Below are 16,284 nucleotides of genomic sequence, written 5' to 3'. Positions count from 1 at the left end.
CATTATCTGAGCATTTTCTATGAACGAGGCACTTTAATAAAGGTTAATATTTATTGCATGGTTAACCCTCAAGCAGTTCAATGAGTTAGGGTTTATTTTAGCCACATTTCATAGATGAGGAGACAAAGAATGGTGAAAATGAATGCAAGACATGTTGGAACTGTTAACCCCACTGTATATGTTGAAAGTAACTAAAGCGTGGGGTGAGGAGGGACCATATACTGAAGGATCTATGAGCACTACGCAATGGATATATACTTAATTTTATTAGCTAAGTGGCACCATTAAAAGTTTAAAACAAGAGAAGTGAATTTTTTAAATATGAATAATATTGTAGCAAATTAACACTATCAGCAGTATGAAGATAGAACTGGCAAGCTGAAAGCCCTACAATTTGCTAAACTGCTTTCAGCCTCATGGTGGGTATGTCTGTATGTGGAGAACAAATAATAATTCACTGTGGAAATGCTGGACTGGATGAAGCACAAGCTGGAATCAAGATTGCTGGAAGAAATATCAATCACCTCAGATATGCAGATGACACCACCCTTATGGCAGAAAGTGAAGAACTAAAGAGCCTCTTGATGAAAGAGAAAGAGGAGAGTGAAAAAGCTGGCTTAAAGCTCAACATTCAGAAAACAAAGATCATGGCATCCAGTCCCATCACTTCATGGCAAATAGATGGGGAAACAATGCAAACAGTGAGACTTTATTTTGGGGGGCTCCAAAATCAATGCAGATGGTGCTTGCAGCCATGAAATTAAAAGATGCTTACTTCTTGGAAGAAAAGTTATGACCAACCTAGACAGCATATTCAAAGGCAGAGACATTACTTTGCCAACAAAGGTCTGTCTAGTCAAAGCTGTGGTTTTTCCAGTAGTCATATATGGATGTGAGAATTGGACTGTAAAGAAAGCTGAACACCAAAGAATTGATGCTTTTGAACTGTGGTGTTGGAGAAAACTCTTGAGAGTCCCTTGGACAGCAAGGAGATCCAACCAGTCCATCCTAAAGGAGATCAGTCCTGAATATTCATTAGAAGGACTGAAGATGAAGCTGAAACTCCAATACCTTGGGCCACCTGATGAGAAGAACTGACTCATTGGAAAAGACCCTGATGCTGGTAAAGATTGAAGGCAGGAGGAGAAGGGAACGACAGAGGATGAGATGGTTGGATGACATCACCGACTCAATGGACATGAATTTGAGTAAGTTCTGGGAGCTAGTGATGGGCAGCAAAGCCTGGCATGCTGAGGTCCATGGAGTCACAAAGAGTCGGACACAACTGAGCAACTCAACTGAACTGATGGGAAGAGGTGAGTATGAGTAAGGTATTAATAGTCACAAACTACTGTGTGTAAAATAAATAAGCGATAAAGATATATGGTATAGCACAGGGAAATACAGCCATTATTTTGCAATAACTTACTTTAAAATACCCTGGAGAAGGAAATGGAACCCACTCCAGTATTCTTGTCTGGAAAGTCCCATGGACAGAGAAGTCTGGCAGGTTACAGTTCATGGAGCTGTAAAGAGCTGGACACAACTGAATGACTGAGCACATTTAAAATATATTTATTTGGCTGTACTGGGTCTTAGCTGCAGCATGTGGGATCTTTAGTTGTGGCATGCAAACTCTTAGTTATGGAATGTGGGATCTAGTTCCCTGACCAGGGATCAGACTTGGGCCCTATGCATTGGAAGCATGGAGTCTTAGCCACTAGACCACCAGGGAAGTCCTTATAATAACTTTAAATTGAGTAAAATCTATAAATATACTGATATTGTATATCTGAAACTAATATAATATTGTAAATCAACCGTACTGTAATTTTTTTAAGCCAATATGGCTGGAGGGGAGAGCAAATGGAAGACAAATGTAGAAAAAGGAGATTAGGTCAAGACACTGCAGAACCTTCATTGCTAATAATATGCCTTTATTTTGTTGGCAGCCTTTATAGCACTTATGATCAAATATTACCTGCTCGATTACATTTCCCTTAGTCTACTAGCATTGGCTCACTGGATTGAAGATGTGGTAGACAAACAGTAAATGATTTTTATTAATCTATCAATAAATGTTACTTAATTAAATGTTAATTTATTATTTTACCTTTAGAGGACTTGTTCTAATCAAAACCAACAGAAACATGGATTTCTATGAAAACACAATATATGCATGTCTAGAAAAAAGTAAATTTCATGTTCTATAAAATCAGACAGTAGAAATGACAGATTTCAAGACTCTAAGTCAGGAAACTTATCACAAGAGAACATCAATTAAAAAGTCCTAATTCTTAAAATACTTGTACAGTTTAAAAGACAATAAATAACTAATAAGAAAATTCTATGATAAATATGGGCCTTTACTTTTAAATAATAATGGGTAATGGTAATGATGGAAGAAAACATAAGGAAAGGTTCAGGCTGCTGAGTTATGTGAAAAGAAATAAAATATACACAGGAAAATTGTTCAGTTAGGTCAGCCAAGACAGAGCACACGGTCAATGAGCCCAAGGGCATCATGGACAGCGCTCCTCTCCTCCACCACTGACACACTAGGCTATGTTAGTGTACTTCGAGCCTAAATATTGCTACTTGCTCATGCAAAACATTAATTGCACAGGAACCCACACAATTTCCATTCTAAGCAGATATTATTCCCATATTTACAAATTGTGTAAGAGTTAATTAATGTTCCAGAAGCACACATATAACACTATAGACCATAACTGGAGGTAATGAATATTCAAATACTAAGTAGAGAATCTCTTCTGAAAATAAATTAAACATACACTGAAGAATATTTATAACATGTGAATACATATGAATGAAAAAGCTATACAACAGGCAGCCACATAGTCACCATCCAGTTTCAAAATAACATTTGGAATTGTTGATGCCACCTGCCTGATCACATCTCCATCAATGGTCGACACTTAAGAGGTAACCACCATCCTGAGCTGAGTCCGTATCATTCCTTTACCTGATTTGTAGTTTATTCTAAATATTATATTTTCTGATTTTGCATGTTACATTTTGTTTGATAGATGAAATCATATTGGACGTGATGTATGCCTTGGTTTGTCCATTTGATATTATGCTTTTTAGATTGAATTGCCGTGATGCGTGTCGTTGTACCATATTCACAGGCACTGCTGTATCATCCTGCATTTCATAAAAATACAAAAATTCATTTGTCCATTCTACTATCAATGGATAGCTGTGACATTTTCCACTTTCTTGCTACTATAAACAAGGTATTCATGCATATTCTTTTACCTGTCTCCAGGTGCTTCATACATAGCATTTCTTTTGGGTAGATACTACTCCATTGCGGGGAATTTGTGTTCCACTTTATGATATAATACAGACTGACTTATAAAATGGTTTTAACTATTTTCACTCCCAAATATATTGTATGAGAATTTCCATTGTTCCACAGGCCATATTGAAGATTTTTTTTTTTAACTTTTATCAATCTGGTAACTGTAAATACTATCTCATTGTCATTTCAGTTTGTATTTTCACACATCTTTTATTTACTTGTAAGTCAGGCACTCCTTAATGAGAAGAAAACATTCATCTATCCGTCTTTTCTTTGGCATTATTTGGCTTTTAACTATAAATCTGTGAGAATATCTTTGTATGTTATAGTCTAATCCTTTGCCTCTGCATGATATGTTGTTAGCACATTTTTCCCAGTTTTGATCCATTTTCACTTTTGTAACATCTATTAATAAATAGATATTTATAATTTTTGTGAAACAAAATTAGCTTGTTAATTTTTATATTTAAAAAAAGATCTTTTCCTAAGCCAAGAGCATAAATATATTCTCCTATATTTTCTTCCAAAAGATTAGAAATTGCCTTTCACATTTGATATTTTTAATGCAGGGGGGATCTTTGTACATGATGTGAGAGGTAAGGAAAAGATTTTTTTCCCATCCTGACAAGAGTTGGCTCAGTACTACTCACACAGCCAATACTTTCTATCCAACTGGTCTGCAATGGCAGTGCTGTCTTAAAAGAAAGTGTGGGTCTCTTTCATCTGTTTCTGGAGTCTCCCATTTCACAGCCTTATTTGCCTAACCCCATTAAACAATAAATATCTTAATTAATCTAACTTTATAAAAAGTTCATATCTGTTAATGCATGTCCTCTAGGCTTATCCTTCCTCTGCAGAAATATGTTGGCTCTTCTTGCCCTTGTTTTTCATAAACATTTTTAAATCACATTATCCAGGTTCACACTCCCGCGGAATACATGATGATAAACCTTTCACTAGTTCACCATTTTTCAATACGTGCTCTTTTTTTTTTGTCAGAAACTCTTTATCTGGTTAATAAAATTTCTTTTTCACCTTGTTTGCTAAGAAATTTTATCACTGCTTACTATTTAATTTTATCAAGTAAGTTTTTGGATCTATATGATGATCCTATTATTTTTCAACGCTATGCCAACCTTTCATTCCTATTACATGCAATTTGCTTACCATATAACATTTATACATACATTGCTTGATTCATTCTGCTAATACTTTAAGTTTTTAAATCTAAGATCTTGGTGAAATCAGTCTGTAATTGTCCTTTCTAAAAAATAATTTTTTGGTTCAAAATTAAAGTTGAGTAGTAGTCTCCTTTTTTCTCCCCTCTGAATTTTTTAATGAGATTGGAATTCTCTGTTGCTTAAAGCCTTAGTAAAATATTTCAATAAAATGGTGGAGTAATGGTGATTTTTGAGATTAACTATTGATACAATTTTTTAATTGATATAGACCACTTGCATGTTCTTTCTTTCTTCTGTTTTGGTAATTTATGCTAGGAATTTGCCATTTTCATGTTGTCTCAAGTCTGTCAGCAAAGAGGTGTTAATAACGTCCTATTATTATCTTTAAAAAAAACTGATGAATTTTCACTCTCTAATCATGTCTTTGGAATGAGTTTAACCCATTTTAACTTTTTTTTTTTATACTTTACAATACCGTATTGGTTTTGCCATACATCAACATGAATCCGCCACTGGTGTACATAAGTTCCCACTCCTGAACCCCTCTCCCACCTCCCTCCCCATACCATCCCTCTGGGTCATCCCAGTGCACCAGCCCCAGGCATCCTGTATCCTGCATCGAAACTAGACTGGCGATTCGTTTCTTTTATGATATTATACATGTTTCAATGCCATTCTCCCAAATCATCCCACCCTCTACCTCTCCCGCAGAGTCAAAAATCCTGTTCTGTACATCTGCGTCTCTTTTGCTGTCTCACATATAGGGTTATCGTTATCATCTTTCTAAATTACATATATATGTGTTAGTATACTATATTGGTGTTTTTCTTTCTGGCTTACTTCACTCTGTATAATCGGCTCCAGTTTCATCCACCTCATTAGAACTGATTCAAATGTATTCTTTGTGATGGCTGAGTAATACTCCACTGTGTATATGTACCACAGCTTTCTTATCCATTCATCTGCTGATGGACATCTAGGTTGTTTCCATGTCCTGGCTATTATAAACAGTGCTGCGATGAACATTGGGGTACATGTGTCTCTTTCAGTTCTAGTTTCCTCAGTGTGTATGCCCAGCAGTGGGATTGTTGGGTCATAAGGCAGTTCTATTTCCAGTTTTTTAAGGAATCTCCACACTGTTCTCCATACTGGCTGTACTAGTTTGCATTCCCACCAACAGTGTAAGAGGGTTTCCTTTTCTCCACACCCTCTCCAGCATTTATTGCTTGTAGACTTTTGGATCACAGCCATTCTGACTGGTGTGAAATGGTACCTCATTGTGGTCTTGATTTTGCATTTCTCTGATAATGAGTGATGTTGAGCATTTTTTCATGTGTTTGTTAGCCATCTGTATGTCTTCTTTGGAGAAATGTCTATTTAGTTCTTTGGCCCATTTTTTGATCATCCATATTATGATTACATATACATCCTTCTAGTTGGTGCTTCTGTTTACCCTTTTTCATCTGCTTTTTACTTATTAGATTTTTATGCTGATTTTTGGTATTAATTGATATTCCCCACATTATAATTTTCCATATCATAATTTGGGACCTATACATATATTTTATCTTTCAATGGTTGTCTTATTAAAGACACATATTTAAAACCTGAAGATAAGCAATATCCTCACAAACTTTATAAGAACCTTGGACAACTTTAACTTCCATCACCTCCTCCAGACAAATACTACTTCAATAATATTTTGGTTAATCATTCCTTCATGGACTTCCCTGTAGCTCAAATGGTAAAGAATCTTGGAGACCTGGGTTGGGAAGATCCTCAGAAAAAGGGAATGGCAGTCCACTCCAGTATTCTTGCCTGGAGAATCCCATGGACAGAGGAGCATGGCGGACTGCAGTCCATGGGATCCCAAAGAGTTGAATATGACTGAGCAACTAACACTACATGACTAATTATTTCTTCAAATAAGTATTTATTTTCTTGGGCTCCAAAATCACCACAGAGGGTGAGTGTGCAACCATGGAATTAAAAGATGGTTGCTTCTTGGAAGTAAAGTTATGACCAAGCTAGACAGCATATTAAGAAGCAGAGACATTACTTTGCCGGCAAATAGCCATCTTGTCAAAGATATGGTTTTTCCAGCAGTCATGTACGGAAGTGAGAGTTGGACCGTTAAGAAAGCTGAGCACTGAAGAATTGATGCTTCGAACTGTGGTGTTGGAGAAGTCTCTTGAGAGTCCCTTGGACTACAAGGAGATCAAACCAGTCAGTCCTAAAGGAAATCAGTCCTGAACATTCATTGGAAGGACTGATGCTGAAGCTGAAACTCCAATACTTTGGCCACCTGATGCGAAGAACTGACTCACTGGAAAAGACCCTAATGCTGGGAAAGATTGAAGGGGATGACAGAGAATGAGATGGTTGGATGGCATCCCCAACTCGATGGACATGTTTGAGCGAGCTCCGGGAGTTAGTGATGGACAGGGAAGCCTGGAGTGCTGCAGTTCATGGTGTTGCAAAGAGCTGGACGCAACTGAGCGACTGAACTGAATGGATTCCTTCAAACTGAACTTATATAGTCCTTGTTCATTTAGATTCTTCCACAATTCTTCCCAAATTCTCAAATTCCAGAATGTTTCTCTCTCACCCTCTCTTTCTCTAATCTCAGACCTCAAATGGAATTGATCTCCTTCCTAAAGAACCTATTTTAGAGTACCCTTTGGGAAGGGACTAATGGTGATAAACTCTTTCAGCTCTTAATTTTCTGAAACTTTCCTCACATTGCTTCTTTTTTGGAAAAGTTTTACAGTTGCATAATTGTAGATAGGCAGTTATTTTTGTACCCATTTTAAAGATACAATTCCATACTTTCCTTCACCATCCATTACTGGTTGCAATGTCAACTCAATCTAATCGCCTTTTCTTTGGGTGTGCACTGCTTTCACTTGCTGAGTAGCTTTTTATATATTTTCTGTGTCAGTAATTTGCAGGTTTGGATTAAACTTTATCCCCTGAGACTTTCTAATCTGACCATTCCGTTTTTTCTGTCAATTCTGAAAACTCTTGACCATTATTTCTCTAAGCCATACTTCTTTCAATTTTTCATTTCTTGGAAACCAGTTAAGACATACGTGACATCTTCCCTTATTATACATCTTCTTCCGTATTTTTTATCCTATTATCTTTATATGCTGTATTCTGGGTATTTTCTCAGATATTCCAGTTTCCATTTTTTTAAGCCTTTTTATACTTTGCTATTTAATATTTTGAAGTTATTTTTAATTGTACATAGTGTATTGTTAATGTCAGATGTTCCAAATCTGATCAATTTTGTAGTTTTTATTTGTATTTTCCTACTATTTTAATTTTAAACATATCTGTATTTTATACTTGTATTTTATTTTTATTTTATATTTGCATAAATTAATTATCTGAAATCATCTCACATTTAATATTGTTATGTCTTGATTCTGTTGACTCTCATTCACGGTGATTTATTTCCTTGTGGGTATGTGTAAGTATTAATTTCTGATTATGCTGGTTTAAAATTGGGAAAGAAGTATGTCAAGGCTGTATATTGTCACCCTGCTTCTTTAACTGTATGCAGAGTACCTTATACAAAATGCTGGGCTGGATGAAACACAAGCTGGTATCAAGATGTCAGGGAGAAGTATCAACAACCTCAGATATGCAAATGATACCACTCTAACGGCAGGAAGTGAAGAGGAGCTAAAGAGCTTCTTGATGAAGGTGAAAGAGGAGTGAAAGTGCTCCATTAAAACTCAACATTCAAAAACTGAAGATCATGGCATCTGGTTCCATCACACCATGGCAAATAGATGGGGTGAAAGTGGACATAGGGTCAGATTTAATTTTCTTGGGTTCCAAAATCACCATGGATGGTGACTACAGCTACAAAATGAAAAGAGGCTTGCTTCTTGGAGGAAAAGTTATTACAAACCTAGACAGTGTACTAAAAAGCAGAAATATCACTTTGTAAACAAAGGTAAGCAGAGTCAAAGCTATGGTTTTTTCGGTAATCATGTATGGATGTGAGAGTTGGACTGTAAAGAAGGCTGAGCACCAAAAGAACTGATGCTTTCAAACTGCGGTGCTGGAGAAGACTCTTGAGACTCCCTTGGACAGCAAGGAGATCACACCAGTCAATCCTAAAGGAAATCAACTTTGAATACTCATTGGAAGGACTGATGCTAAAGCTGAAGTTGCAGTACTTTGACCACCTGATGCAAAGAACCAGCTCACTGGAAAAGACCCTGATGCTGAGAAAGACTGAGGGCAACAGGAGACGGGAGCAGCACAAGATGAGATGGTTGGATGGCATCACTGACTCAATGGACATGAGTTTGAGCAAACTCTGGGAGATAGTGGACAGGGAAGCCTGGCATGCTACAGTTCATGGGGTCACAAAGAGTCGGTCTTGACTTGGGGACTGACAATGCACTTTCCTCCCTTGTATCTTTATCTTTTGGAATTCTTTGAGGCATGATTTGAAAGTAATTTCCTTCAGAGTTTACTTCTGTTTACTTCCATAAAGTCCAAGATTTTTAAATGAGGTCCTATTTTAAAGTGAATTCATTGCATGAGGTTGTTTTGTTTGCTTGTTTTGTTTTTCCATAGTTCAGTTCAGTTCAGTTCAGTTCAGTCACTCAGTCGTGTCCGACTCTTTGTGACCTCATGAATCGCAGCACGCCAGGCCTCCCTGTCCATCACCATCTCCCGGAGTTCACTCAGACTCACGTCCATCGAGTCCGTGATGCCATCCAGCCATCTCATCCTCTGTCGTCCCCTTCTCCTCCTGCCCCCAATCCCTCCCAGCATCACAGTCTTTTCCAATGAGTCAACTCTTCGCATGAGGTGGCCAAAGTACTGGAGCTTCAGCTTTAGCATTATTCCTTCCAAAGAAATCCCAGGGTTGATCTCCTTCAAAATGGACTGGTTGGATCTCCTTGCAGTCCAAGGGACTCTCAAGAGTCTTCTCCAACACCACAGTTCAAAACCATTAATTCTTCAGCGCTCAGCCTTCTTCACAGTCCAACTCTCACATCCATACATGAACACAGGAAAAACCATAGCCTTGACTAGACAGACCTTAGTCGGCAAAGTAATGTCTCTGCTTTTGAATATACTATCTAGATTGGTCATAACTTTTCTTCCAAGGAGTAAGCGTCTTTTAATTTCATGGCTGCAGTCACCATCTGCAGTGATTTGGGAGCCCAAAAAAATAAAGTCTGACACTGTTTATACTGTTTCCCCATCTATTTCCCATGAAGTGATGGGACCAGATGCCATGATCTTCGTTTTCTGAAAGGTTGAGCTTTAAGACAACGTTTTCGCTTTCCTCTTTCAATTTCATCAAGAGGCTTTTTAGTTCCTCTTCACTTTCTGCCCTAAGGGTGGTGTCATCTGCATATCTGAGGTTATTGATATTTCTCCTGGCAATCTTGATTCCAGCTTGTATTTCTTCCAACCCAGAGTTTCTCATGATGTACTCTGCATAGAAGTTAGATAAGCAGGGTGACAATATACAGCCTTGATGTACTCCTTTTCCTATTTGGAATCAGTCTGTTGTTTCATGTCCAGTTCTAACTGTTGCTTCCTGACCTGCATACAGATTTCTCAAGAGGCAGGTTAGGTGGTCTGGTATTCCCATCTCTTTCAGAATTTTCCACAGTTTCTTGTGATCCACACAGTCAAAGGCTTTGGCATAGTCAATAAAGCAGAAATAGATGTTTTTCTGGAGCTCTCTGGCTTTTTTCATGATCCAGCGGATGTTGGCAATTTGATCTCTGGTTCCTCTGCCTTTTCTAAAACCAGCTTGAACATCAGGCAGTTCATGGTTCACGTATTGCTGAAGCCTGGCTTGGAGAATTTTGAGCATTACTTTACTAGCATGTGAGATGAGTGCAATTGTGTGGTAGTTTGAGCATTCTTTGGCATTGCCTTTCTTTGGGACTGGAATGAAAACTGACCTTTTCCAGTCCTGTGGCCACTGCTGAGTTGTCCAAATTTGCTGACATATTGAATGCAGCACTTTCACAGCATCATCTTTCAGGATTTGAAACAGCTCAACTGGAATTCCATCACCTCCACTAGCTTTGTTTGTAGTGATGCTTTCTAAGGCCTACTTGACTTCACATTCCAAGATGTCTGGCTCTAGGTTAGTGATCACATCATCATGATTATCTGGGTCGTGAAAATCTTTTTGTACAGTTATTCTGTGTATTCTTGCCACCTCTTCTTAATATCTTCTGCTTCTGTTAGGTCCAGACCATTTCTGTCCTTTATCAAGCCCATCTTTGCATGAAATGTTCCCTTGGTATCTCTCATTTTCTTGAAGAGATCTCTAGTCTTTCCCATTCTGTTGTTTTCCTCTATTTGTTTGCATTGATCGCTGAAGAAGGCATTCTTATCTCTTCTTGCTATTCTTTGGAACTCTGCATTCAGATGCTTATATCTTTCCTTTTCTCCTTTGCTTTTCGCCTCTCTTCTTTTCACAGCTATTTGTAAGGCCTCCCCAGACAGCTGTTTTGCTTTTTTGCATTTCTTTTCCATGGGGATGGTCTTGATCCCTGTCTCCTATACAATGTCATGAACCTCATTCCATAGTTCATCAGGCACTCTATCTATCAGATCTAGACCCTTAAATCTATTTCTCACTTCCACTGTATAATCATAAGGGATTTGATTTAGGTCATACCTGAATGGTCTAGCGGTTTTCCCTACTTTCTTCAATTTCAGTCTGAATTTGGCAATAAGGAGTTCATGATCTGAGCCACAGTCAGCTCCCAGTCTTGTTTTTGTTGGCTGTATAGAGCTTCTCCATCTTTGGCTGCAAAGAATATAATCAATCTGATTTCGGTGTTGACCATCTGGTGATGTCCATGTGTAGTCTTCTCTTGTGTTGTTGGAAGAGGGTGTTTGCTATGACTAGTGCATTTTCTTGGCAAAACTCTATTAGCCTTTGCCCTGCTTCATTCCTCATTCCAAGGCCAAATTTGCCTGTTACTACAGGTGTTTCTTGACTTCCTAGTTTTGCATTCCAGTCCCCTATAATGAAAAGGCCATCTTTTTTGGGTGTTAGTTCTAAAAGGTCTTGTAGGTCTTCATAAAACCGTTCAACTTCAGTTCTTCAGCATTACTGGTTGGGGCATAGACTTGGATAACTCTGATATTGAATGGTTTGCCTTGGAGATGAACAGAGATCATTCTGTCGTTTTTGAGACTGCATCCACGTACTGCATTTCAGACTCTTTTGTTGACCATGACAGCTACTCCATTTCTTCTGAGGGATTCCTGCCCGCAGTAGTAGATATAATGGTCATCTGAGTTAAACGCACCCATTACAGTCCATTTTAGTTCACTGATTCCTAAAATGTCAACGTTTACTCTTGCCATCTCTTGGTGACCACTTCCAATTTGCCTTGATTCATGGACCTGATATTCCAGGTTCCTATGCAATATTGCTCTCTACAGCATCAGATCTTGCTTCTATCACCAGTCACATCCACAACTGGGTATTGTTTTTGCTTTGGCTCCATCCCTTCATTCTTTCTGGAGTTCTTTCTCCACTGATCTCCAGTAGCATATTGGGCACCTACTGACCTGGGGAGTTCCTCTTTCAGTATCCTATCATTTTGCCTTTTCATACTGTTCATGGGGTTCTTAAGGTAAGAATACTGAAGTGGCTTGCCATTCCCTTCTCCAGTGGCCCACATTCTGTCAGACCTCTCCACCATGACCCGCCCATCGAGGGCTGTCCAGCGAGCATGGCTTGGTTTCACTGAGTTAGACAAGGCTGTGGTCCTAGTGTGATTAGATTGACTAGTTTTCTGTAAGTATGGTTTTAGTGTGTCTGCCCTCTGATACCCTATTGCAACACCTACCATCTTACTTGGGTTTCTCTTACCTTGGGCGTGGGGTATCTCTTCACAGCTGCCCCAGCAAAGCACAGCTGCTGCTCCTTACCATGGACGAGGGGTATCTCCTTACCACCGCCGTTCCTGACCTTCCACGTGGAATATCTCCTCTAGGCCCTCCTGTGCCTGTGCAGCCACCGCCCCTGGCCTCGGGCTCAGGGTGGCTCCTCAAGGTCACCACCCCTGGCCTCGGGCGCAAGGTGACTTCTTCCGCCACCCCTGACCTAGGACGTGACGTGGGGTGTCTCTTCCCGGCCACCACTGGCCTCGGACTCGGGGTAGCTCCTCCCAGCCGCCCCTGACCTCGGACGCACGGTAGCTCCCCTCGGCCACGCTTAGTGAGCCGGCCCACCGCCGCCTGCACTTAGTTGTTTTTCCACAGAGAATATATTAACTCAGGTCCAAACAAGGCTACCTTGTGCTATGAAGTCTCAGAAATGTCCTTCTACCTGTCATCAAAGCTTTTACAGAAAATTTCTCTAGTTTATGTAAGTTCATTCCTAATTCACTCTTAAACTGAAAGTGTAGCACTTTAGGTTACCAGAAGCAAAAGGCTTCTCTGAAAGACCTCCTGATTTACATGGGGAGTAGATCTCATTCAAGCCCATGCACTTTGCAGAGACATCCAAAGCAAAAGTCAGATCACTAGCTGCGTAAAGGCCTCCCAGACAAAGATCAGCTTTAGAATTAGCATGCCTTTCTAGATTCGCACCATTATATTACTTTTGGATTTTGAGGAGATCAAATTGTTTTTCTAGGTCTGCAATATACATTACAAGTTTTATTTTACTTATAAATTTAAACATAATCAGGAGGTGTGGATCAGGGTACCTCATCATCATATTAGCAGAAAGGCAGTCAAGAGTCTCCTCTCTTTCCACTGGTTCAGCTAATAAATTCCCCACCACCACCTAATCGCTGTTGGATAAATATTGGTTGAAAAGGTGAAGGAGTGGATGACATAATAATGGCTCCTTCACACAGTCCTCCACCACGGGTGGGTATTTTTCTGTAAAGAGTCAGATTGGTAACATTTTAGGCTTTACAGTCTATGTGGTCTCTACCTCAAATACTAAACTCTGCTTTTTTAGTGCAAAAGGAGCCACAGACAATACCTTAAAGAATAAGCATCACTGTGTTCCAATTAAAAAAAAGAGTGAAAGAAATTAAGAAAGAAAGAAATGTGTGCATTACCTAAGTAAGTAGTGGTGAACACTAACTGACACAGGAAAAACTCAATTTATCTAAGCACAGGAGTAATGCCTTCAGAAATGAAGTATTATGAACATTTCTCTGAAGTAGACAGACATAGTGGATCTTTACTCTACACACCAGCTTCTTGGGAAACCAAGGAACTAAGGCACCTTTCCAGCTGTCCTCCAAGAGCCCACATTCCAAAACCCTACCCAGTAATCTCTGATCAGTAGTAATATTTGCACTAGGAGTCATATACCATCAGCAATATTGTGTCATACTTTTTCAAAGAACAGAAAATACACTCTGCTGCTGCTGCTGCTGCTGCTGCTGCTAAGTCGCTTCAGTCGTGTCAGATTCTGTGCGACCCCATAGACGGCAGCCCACCGGGCTCCCCCCATGCCTGGGATTCTCCAGGCAAGAACACTGGAGTGGGTTGCTATTTCCTCCTCCAAAATACACTCTAATATTAGAAAAAAGGTGGAATTATATTAATTGGAATTGGTTATAATGTATGCCCTTGACCTGGGTAACACTTAAGTGATTTTCAGATGGTAAAATTGAAATTAAAAAGGTTTCTTGCTTATATATGAACCTTTTGGTGTTTCACAAAAGAGAATCTTATAAATTTATTGCAAAGTCTCTTTGTAGGAGGCAAGGCATCCCATGGAGTCATGCATTAACAGTATGATCATTAACCTAGCCTGGACCTTTCACAAATTTTAGTTATAAATTGTAAAACATAAGGAAAGGTTCAAAGTTTATAAAATAGTGTTTTCCTTTAACATCAATGATTATAAATAATAGCAACAATTCGTTTCATGGACAGCCAAAAAAATCAAACATGACAAAAATACCCAGAAGGATTATGTTACCTTTGCAGCTAATATACAAGGAGAATAAATGTTCAAAGTATTGGTTAGAGACATCTGTTCTTTTTAGACATGTTGGTCAACTTTTGTCTGGACTCCATATGATATTTTCTAGTTCAAAGAAAGAAAAATATTAACCACTACTCTAATGTGGTACTACTCAAATAGAGTTTAAAATCTTATATAGAATACAGAGCTGTGTCTGAGTCCCCAGCTGTGCAGAAATGTGGTCAAGCCTATTAGTGAAATCTGGGCTGCTTGAGGTGGTATTTACCTGCTTCTCCTCAAATATGCTTTGGCAAAAGATGAAACACAAAAACCTGAAGCCCTGTGCTTCCCTCTAGACCTAGATAACTCACACTTATCATATATCATTGGAAAAGACCCGGATGTTGGGAAAGATTGAAGGCAGGAGGAAAAGGGGACGACAGAGGGTGAGACGGTTGGATGGCATCACTGACTCAATGGACATGAGTTTGAACAAGCTCTGGGAGTTGGTGATGGACAGGGAAGCCTGGTGTGCTGCAGTCCATGGGGTCACAAAGAGTTGGACACAATTGAGCAACTAAACTGAACTGATCATATATCATTATTTCATACACTTCAGTTCTTGAAGGGTCCTACATTTCATAACATTTAAGACCTTAAATTTTCATCAAAAAGAGCACATTTAAAAAAAAAAACTGTTATAACCAACAGCATATTAAAAAGCAGAGGCACTACTTTGTCAACAAAGAACCATCTAGTCAAGGCTATGGTTTTTCCAGTAGTCATGTATGGATGTGAGAGTTGGACTATAAAGAAAGCTGAGTGCCGAAGAATTGATGCTTTTAAACTGTGGTGTTGGAGAAGACTCTTGAGACTCCCTTGGACTGCAAGGAGATCCAAACAGTCCATCCTAAAGGAGATCAGTCCTGGGTGTTCATTGGAAGAACTGATGTTGAAGCTGAAACTCCAGTACTTTGGCCACCTGATGCGAAGAGCTCACTCACTGGAAAAGACCCTGATTCTGGGAAAGATTGAGGGCAGAGGGAGAAGGGAACAACAGAGGATAAGATGGCTGGATGGCATCACCAACTTGATGGACACAGGTTTGAGTGGACTCCAGGAGTTGGTGATGGACAGGGAGGCCTGGTGTATTGCGGTTCATGGGGTTGCAAAGAATTAGACATGACTGAGCGACTGAACTGAACTATAGATAAAGGGATAAAAGTGATATATTCTTAGGCAATGGTGTTTTATCATTATGGTATAGTATTAAAAAGGCTTTTTAAAAAACCTATCATTTCCACATTTTCTACATGAAACATGACTTGCTGTCATAATCAAGGGAAAAACACAAACCCATACACACACGATGAGTGAGGTCAGTGTGGAAGGTCCAAGTTTGCCTCCAGTTTACCCCATGCAGCTTGGCAGTGGCTCTCACTGCCGTGGACTTTTTCAATCTGTTGGAGAACTCACTCCCCCGACCAAGTTCTGACTCCCAGCACCCTTCTGCTTATCCTTTGTTTTTCAACATAAATCTCTGACCTGACTTAGCCAGGTTCTTCTCAAAGTGTTTTGTGTTACCAACCCCTGGACAAAAGTTAAGTGCTAACTGTATACTTTTCTCTTTCTCAGAAAAGCAGCTGACAAAAGTGGTTCTTCAAGATGTAGTCCTGTTTCTTGCCAAATTAGATCAGGGGAAGGGGATCAGTAGGAATAAAAGAAGAAAAGAGTGTCTGGTTTCACATGGTTGATAGTGGCTCAGTATTTCTACTTATTAATGATGGTTATAAATTTCTTAATACTGGATGCTGGGGATTTAC

Source organism: Ovis canadensis, chromosome 3, assembly GCF_042477335.2.
Source record: "Ovis canadensis isolate MfBH-ARS-UI-01 breed Bighorn chromosome 3, ARS-UI_OviCan_v2, whole genome shotgun sequence".
Classification (NCBI taxonomy): domain Eukaryota; kingdom Metazoa; phylum Chordata; class Mammalia; order Artiodactyla; family Bovidae; genus Ovis; species Ovis canadensis.
Note: the sequence above shows the minus strand (reverse complement) of the source record.